The sequence below is a fragment of the Abrus precatorius genome, unplaced genomic scaffold (genome assembly GCF_003935025.1).
Source record: "Abrus precatorius isolate BTA unplaced genomic scaffold, Abrus_2018 Scaffold8, whole genome shotgun sequence".
Classification (NCBI taxonomy): domain Eukaryota; kingdom Viridiplantae; phylum Streptophyta; class Magnoliopsida; order Fabales; family Fabaceae; genus Abrus; species Abrus precatorius.
In genome coordinates, this window is record NW_020874428.1 from 11,327,025 (window position 1) to 11,335,574 (window position 8,550).

Consider the following 8,550-nt stretch of genomic DNA (forward strand, 5'->3'; position numbering starts at 1 on the left):
TCATATACAACTATTCTATATAGTCTAAAATCTTTAAATAAAATTTTTGAGTTTTTATTTCCTTTTTATATTATTGGATTCTTTATCGATTGAACCCGTTTTGGTAAATTTTGCAAAAGGAAATTCTAGTTCTCAAATCTTTATGTACTACTTACTCCTAATTCAATAAAATTAACATAATCTAATAATTATTTATGAAGTGAGAAAAAATTTAGAGAGTTACTACAAGGGCCTTTGGATCAGTGCTTATGTGAAGCAAGGGTTGCACACTCATTGGGCCAGAGAAGAGTTTTAGAAGAAAAGCTCTATTAGTAAAAAAATAATAATTGTAGATGATGGAACATCTTCATACAGCAGTGGCTCTAAATATGTTGTGTATTACGATAGAATGGTTGATAAACTCTTTAGCAAGTGCACCAAATCGTTGAAGTAACAAAAGATTATCGTCCACAGGGATTAATGCTAAGTACCAACCCACAAGAATAGCACTAGTTGGGTTACCAAAAATAGAGTATGAACAGAATGTAAAATTACTAAGTGCAAAATTGTTAAAACAGAATTGAAAGTGCCAGAATATTAAACATAAACTGTGAGACTAAAAGTGGAATAATAATTAAAATAATTGCAAAATGTAAATGTCTAATTTACTGGAAGTGGGTTTAAACACAATTAAAAGACAGGTTGAGTTTAGAATCCCCTATTCCTTTCCCTTTGCATACAAATATATTTATAACAAAAAAAAACTTTTCTAATGATCAAATTTTCTAAAATACCCAACTCCAATTCCTTGGTAATTGGTTCTAAAATGAAATTAGTGTCCTAATTCCTTAGATACAACTAACAACATTCAACATTAAGAATTAAACCCATTGACCACATCATCATAAATTTCTATTCCTAGATAATTTATAATAAGCAAATTAATTCCTATCCAAGAAAATTTACTACTTCCCAGCAATAAACCCCTTTTCATCAACCCTATTCACGTAAAACAATGAAGCATTAAGTTCAGAATTAATATGTTAGAGAAAAAAAGTGTCTTGAGCTATATTCAATGTTAGTTCATTGCAAAGGGTAAATGTATAGGTTCATCCTCACTCAACCCAAGGAAATTTAGCTAGACATTATGAAAGGAAATAAATTAAAATTGAGATATATTGCAAAAATGGAATTCATAGTCATAGAAAAACTTGCAGTAAAATGATAAAATAAAAGAGTTATTATTCTATTACAAATTCAGAGAAGATGGAAAGGAAATCCAAGTTCCCATGAGAATCCTTCTACCAAGATGTAAGGAGTTTGCCCTAGTTACCCCATTCTACGTAAAACTGTATGAAAACCTAAAAAATCGTGCTCCAGAATGTTCTAAAAAAGGAAAGATAAAAGATGTCACCTTTTCAAAAAAATTTCGCTTTTATATGCATCAGTCAACATCGTGTCCCCACAAATCAGTCTTGCAGCACTCATCTTTTGCTTTTTAAGTCCAATTGCAGAGTTTCTTTCTAATCCCTTCAAAATAAAATTGTCAGCCATTAGAATATGAGTGATTCATGAATTTTCCAGCAAATACAACATTCCATTAAATTTATCAATTAATCGTATTAACTTATAATTTAAATTCAATGAAATATGCCTAAAAACCTTTAATTTTCTAGATGAGTTAGTGACTCATCACAACCCCAAATTTAATTGTTTGTTTGTCCTCAAGCAATTTCTTTTCTTTTTCACATGAACAGAAATTATGATTTCTAGCAAACTGCCCCATTTTTCTCTCTTCCAACAGCAAAATAAATTTTTGAAAATCACAAGCATGCATCAATTTTCTTAACACCAAGGATTGAATTAAACTCCCTCTCAGGATATCTATTTTCACTCCATTCTCTCAATGTATTAGCTTGTGTTTAGCTCTCTTTAATGCATTTGCTGCTATTCTTTGCTATAAATTTGGCAAATTTCTAGCTCACATCTATTCATGCAATTATTTTCACTTCATAAGGGTTAAAACATGGTCAAGGTTTAGGTGAGAAAATATTTTGGCTGTTGGCTATTCCCTATATCAAAAAAAGTATGAGGGATAACTTAGAAAATCTAAGAATGTGGATACTTGTGTGTACTTCCTCCTTGAGTAATTCAATTTTTCTCCCTTTCAATAATGCAGACCCAAGTTTCTCTTTTTGAAATTTATTTATTTATTTATTTTAAAATTGAGTTTGCTTCTTTTCAATAATAGTAGTTGATTACTTTTCAGGTATATACACCACCCAAACTTGAAAACAATGTTTGTCCTCAAGCAACCAATAATACAACCCCAAACTTAGAATTTTTAAGTTATCCAAAATATAGCTCATACTTTCTAAGATATAAGGAGGAAAAATTGGTTTTTCTATATGGCTGAGGGTGAAATTATGCAAGAAAGAAAGTAATCAGGCTCAAAGGGTTCAGCAAGAGATAAAGAAGGGTAGGCAATATAGTTAAATGAATGTTCAACAAAAAATGGCCTCAATCACCTTATAATATGAAAGCAATTTAAGATAAAGCAGAAAATTGACAAATCTTGCAAAGAAAATAACAATCACAACAAGCATGCTCACAGAAATGACAAATAGGCTCAATTGCTAACACATGAAATTTATGGAATTTAATTCAACATGATGTTCAGCAATGTACAAATTTTGCTTGTGATGTTTTAAACTGTGTGAACTGTGCAATAGTGAAAGAAACATCTACTGAATTTAGTGAGGTTTACAAATACAGCAACAAGTTAAGTTCATGGAGAAATTCTGATTGTAAAATAAGTACATAAGTGGCAATAAATAAAAAGAAAAATGCAAAAAGGGACTCCCCTGAGTGGTCAGAGTCAATGGAGGCGTGGAGCTTGCCTCTCTTACTCGCTGAAAATTACTGCATAAGAGAGAAGGCATTGCAATAGTTGAAATTGCATAATGGAAACAGTTAATAGTGTCAAATGGGCACCCGCCCACACAAAAGAAAGTAGCCAACATAGTACATCATAGTAAAATAAAATAAAACAGCAGACATGAAATAGAAAAAGAAAAACAAGAAGTCAAAGAGTTTCTTCATCTTTATCCGAGACTGTGACTGGATCCACTTCGGCTATCATCATGCTGAGCAAGTCGTTGCAAGAGGGTCCTTCGTCTTCATCATCTAGCACTTGTAAGTCTTGAGCAATTTTATCAATTTTTGCTTCTAATTTGACCATTCCCTTCATTATAAGTTGCAACTGCTGTGATGTAGTCTTCGAATGCCGATCTTGTACTTTCTTGGAGAGATCTAAGGACTGTTGCAGATGGGATAAATTGGTGAGGACTAGATTCATTTGTTGCTTGCTGTTTAAAGTACTGGATGAAGATGTTGCGGGGGCAGGGGTCGAAACTACTTTGTCTGGACGGCGGTGGGACTGCTCAGTAAAACTTGCGATATTAGAAGATGTGATCCATTTGGCTTTGTTGACTAGGACATCATTTGGATCCATTAGGACATTGGCATCCTGGCATAAAAGACTGATCAAGGATGGAAAGGCTAGAGATTTCTGATTATCATCATCCATAATTTGTCTGATTTCTTGATGGATGACTTTTCCCACATTAATTTCTTTCCCCATGACTGTACAATACAAGAGCTGTGCACGGCGTAGGAGTAGTGTTGTATCATGAAGGACAGGGGTCAAGGATCCTATCATAAACTGAAACCAGGCCCGAGGTATAGGCAGCAAGTCAACTACTAGCAGGTTGCAAGGTTCTAGGCCACCTAGTGGTCTCCATTCTGATCCAGGCTTACAGAAGATTCGAATGATGGCTTCATAATCAGGTTCCTGCTCCAGAAGAGCAGTGTATTCATCCTTGGGTGGTCTGACAATAGTACATTTGATTTGTAGCACCTAGTTTATGACCCCCGATGTAATGGGCACCTTTATTCCTCTAACCACAATGTGATATAGGGAAAGGTTACCCCAGCTGTTTATTATTATAAAGGACACCTTTATTCCTCTTTTCCCATTCTCGGTATTTGAAAAGGTGAATACTTGTTTCGCCTTACTCCCAGCTAACTCCATCACAACTTGGGAGGACCTCAGTCAATAATTTTTGGAAAAATACTTTCCTCTATCAAGGTCCTCAAAACTCATGACGGAGATATGTTGCTTCCAACAATACGAAGCAGAATCCTTGTTCGAGGCATGGGAGCGGTTTGGAGAGCTTTTGAGGAGATGTCCTCATCATAATTTCCTGACATGGAGACAGGTGCAAATCTTTTACAGTGGCTTATCAATTTCCACCAAGGCTACAATTGATGCCAGAGTAGGAGGGTCCCTCATAAGAAAAGATCCAGATGATGCACACAAGCTAATAGTGAGATTACATCTTCTAGTTTTCAGTGGCACATTACTGACTCTTACAACATCAAGAGGAAAGAAACTGCCCCAGTCTACCAAGCAGAGAGTAGCAGCCCACTAATGAACCAAATGTCAGCCCTTGCAAAGCAACTAAAATCTTTAATGAAGGCTCAAGACCAACCTGTAAGAGCTCTTGCAAGCTTAGAATTTAAGTAAGAAAAGGCAAATTTTATGGGCAATCACAATTTGGGGTGGAGGAGTAATCCTCCTAACTCTTGGGAGAATAACTTTGGAAGTCAAAATTCAAGCGTGTATTGCCTTCCCCATATGCAAAATCAAGGAGCGAGACCAGAAGGGAAAGAAGCTCCTACATCTTAGTCTAACTTTTAGGAACAAATGATGCAATATGTGCATTACTCTGATAAGAGGATGACAAAGATTGAATCCAAGTTGGACCAGCATATTGAGAGAACTGATAAAAAGCTCGCAGAGGTCAAATATGAAATACAAGCTAACTCTTCTAAGATGAGTGTACAATTGGAGCAAATTACGAACCTTCTGAGTCAAAGAGTGACGGAAACACCACCATCTCAGCTTGAACCTAATCCAAGGGAGCAATGCAATGCCATCACCCTTAGAAGTGGAAAGAAATTATAAGAATAACCAAACAGAGGCACATGCATGCCTATGCTGATTCTACAGGCACACCCGTGCTTACTGATGAACACGCCCTTGCTGGAATTGGAGGACGATCGTGTTTATACAAGCACGCCCATGACAATGATCACAGCACGGCCGTGCATCACCATGAGCAAAGTTGTGCTTCAAGCGAGGAGCCTAAAAGTGAAAAGAAGGAAGAGACTCTTGTTCAACCAAGGTCCTACGAGTCTAAAAAACCTTTTCCACAGCAGTTGCAAGGTCACCCTCCTTATGATGAAGATTTCCACAAGTTCTTAGACTTATTGGGCAAAGTGCACATCAATATGCCTTTCATTGATGCTATTTCTAAAATGCCTAAATATGCTAAATTTTTAAAGAAGATTTGAACCAATAAGAGAAAGCTGAGAGCACATGAAACTGTGAGGCTCACCCAAACATCAGAATGAACAATTTCAAAGGGGCATGAGCCCTTTTATTTAAACGAGGTAAATAAACATTACGATGATGTTTAGAAAACTGACATGACTCACAATAAAAATTAGACTCTATACTAGCACATGATTTCCTAAGAACTCCTAAAGACGGATGACCCAGATGGTAATGAAATTGGAAAAGAGACACTTATAGAAGCTTATGGAAGTCTTTCTTCTTCTAATAGATACAACCCATTAGATACCCTACCTTTACCAATAATCCTTTGTGTCATCAAATCCTAAAAAACACAAGAATCAGAAAAGAATGTTACTGAGCAATTTAATGATGAAGTGATTTGGCTAATGAACAAAAAATTTAAGGGGAATTGAGGCAAATATAAAACAAAGGATAAAGGTAAGGTTGAAATTAGGGTGGTACACCCTCTGCCCTTAATATGGACACTAGAACTATCATCGAGTATTACAGAAGAATGAGAACTAGATAGACAAAAAGAGGAAAAGATAGCTGAATCTCTAATCATATGATCAGTAGAGTTAGAATCCATGACCTAATGTTTGGAAGAAGAGGAAAGACATGTAATAGGATTACTTTTTGGACAAAACTGGCTATAAAGGATGTAGACGGTCGTTGGGAAATTTGAAACTGAATATACCGAATAAATTTCTCATCATTCATACACACAATATGTCCTTCATTCTCCTGAGTAACTGTATTAGGATGAGACACCGAGTTAGCAAAGTGAGAATTACCTTATGAGTGAAAAAACCGATTGGTTCTGTGGAAGATAAATGCACTAATTCTAATAATGACCAAATTCTCCACAATTATAACAATGTACAATACCACAACCTCCACTATGCCCACGGCCACAACTACCTCTACCAACACTGTGACTACCACGGTGATCGTATTGGGTTGCCAAGGCAGAGTGGTTAGGAGACTCATTTTTTGTAGTGCTCTTGAGTTCCTCAAAGGAAGACTGCATTACTTTAGAGAAGACATTGGTAAGATTATCAACCTACTTACTTAACAGAATATGAAACTGAACTACCTCATATTCTGGATCAGGTCTGAAGAGCCAACTTAAAGCCACGAGTTTCTTTTGTTGTGCTATCATCTCGTCAATGGTTTTGTAGGTTAAAAGAGATTATCTCCTCAGTATGCTTCTAAAACTCCAAAATATAGTCAATTAGCTTCTGCTTATTTTGTTTGGGTTGATAAATTTCTTACAAGAGAGCATACAATTGATTTAAATTATTAGATTTTTCAAAAATAAATTGCAAGAAGTCCCACAACTCTTTCACAGTTTTGCAATGGGTAATAATCACTTGTATTTACCTATCAACAGAGTTTACTAGCAACGCAAGGATCTTTTTGTCGCGTATTGTCCATGTGTCAACATCCTTAGGATTGACAGGTGTTGTTTCAGTCAAATGACTATCCTTTCCTATTCTACCCAAGCTAATCTCGACCAAATACTTTCACTCCATATAGTTTGTACCGTCTCCATCCAACTTAACACCAGTTAGTTTGGATAGAGATACAATCTCCGTAATAGCCCCTTTGTGTTGCGCATCCTGCACATTCTAGCTATCACATTCAGACATTGTATATCGACAAACAATGATAGAATTGCTTGGTGATAAATTCATATTTTACGAGTATTTTACCTTATTTTTAATGCATTTGATAAAGAAAATATGTTGAAAAAAGCTGAAAAACTCATAAAAATAATAGAAAGTTCAAAGTCTTTCCTAAATACATAGTTGTTTTAGATTTTAGAAATTTTCTGTGTAAAAAGTAATGATTTAATCATATTTTTGTAGGAAATTCAGAGCTAAGTTCATAAGATTGAAAGATCAAGGAAAAGATAGAAGAAAATTAGCAAAAATTGGAAGCAAAGAACTGGGCGTGATCACTTTTTCTGGCAAAAGTGATTGTTCTAGAGCTTAACATGGAAGGATAACCTATGCGTTATCACTATTGCTGATGATAGTGATCGTTCCAGAGAGCTTTCAAGCATAGTACCTGCGTGTGATCACTTTTGTTCACAAAAGTATCATTCCAGAGAGAGCTCCAACATAGCAAAGATGCGCATGATCACTTTTGTTCACTAAAGTGATCGTTCCAGAGAAGTCTCTAGGAAAGCAAGCTGCGCGTTATCACTTTTGTTTACAAAAGTGATTGTTCTAGAGAACCTTCCATCACAGCAAAGTTGCACGTGTCTCCTTTTGCTTACGAAAGTGAACACGTGCAAACCTCGAACCTCTGCGTTGCTACTTTCATGAAGAATAGTGATCGTTCCAGTCCTAAAAATTATCAGAAAGGCCTCTACGTTGCTACTATAGTGAAAAATAGTGACCACGCTAGAAAGGTTGGAATTCTATAAATATGAATTAGCTCAGATTTGTTGGGATCTTTTGTTTATTTTTACTTTCCATTTGTTTTTTTTTTAGTGTTGAGAGAGTCTGAGAGAGAGATTGGGGACGAACACTAAGCTTCAAATCTTGAGGAATTGAAGATTGGCTTGAAGATGCTTCTTCATTCATCTTCTTTTTCTCTTTCTTTCTCTTTTCATTTTGTAATGGTTGCTTAAACACTTTGTAGTTAGGGATTGTGGATCTAAAATGGAAGTGTTGAATTAATTTTAGATCTGAACTTTGAGCGCTGGATTGGATTGAGTAATTGATTCTGCTTTTCAAGTAGTTGTTGAATGAAAATTTGATTAACTAATTACAGAGGAACTTTTATCAATGGAAGTTGAACTTGTTTCTCAGATCTGAATCAATTACTAAGATTATTAGTTTCTTAGGGATAAGACATCTTTATCTTGCAATCTTTTGGTTTCTAATGCTTAATGCAACATTTAATTGAACTAGATCTAAGAAATTAGAATGATTGAATTGAATGTTAGATTCATTGAGTTAAAGAATTAACCTTTGATTAATATATTGTGAAACTGATTGTCATTCCATCTAAGTACTTGCAAGTTCAGAACTTTATTGAATCAATACTGAAGTTTTGGTGAAACAAGTCCTTAACTATGTTTTCTACACCTGTTAAATACACATTTTCGTTATCTTTGTTCTGTTCTGTTTTCTGAG

The 8,550-nt window shown here is 35.3% G+C and overlaps 1 non-coding gene across 1 annotated transcript; it reads right to left on the reverse strand.

Moving 5' to 3' along the window:
- Nucleotides 1-4,136: 4,136 nt before the first annotated feature.
- On the reverse strand, nt 4,137-4,243 carry LOC113848573. Its single transcript, XR_003501837.1, has one exon. It is a non-coding gene; the product is annotated as a small nucleolar RNA R71 (small nucleolar RNA).
- Between the last annotated feature and the right edge of the window lie 4,307 nt (nt 4,244-8,550).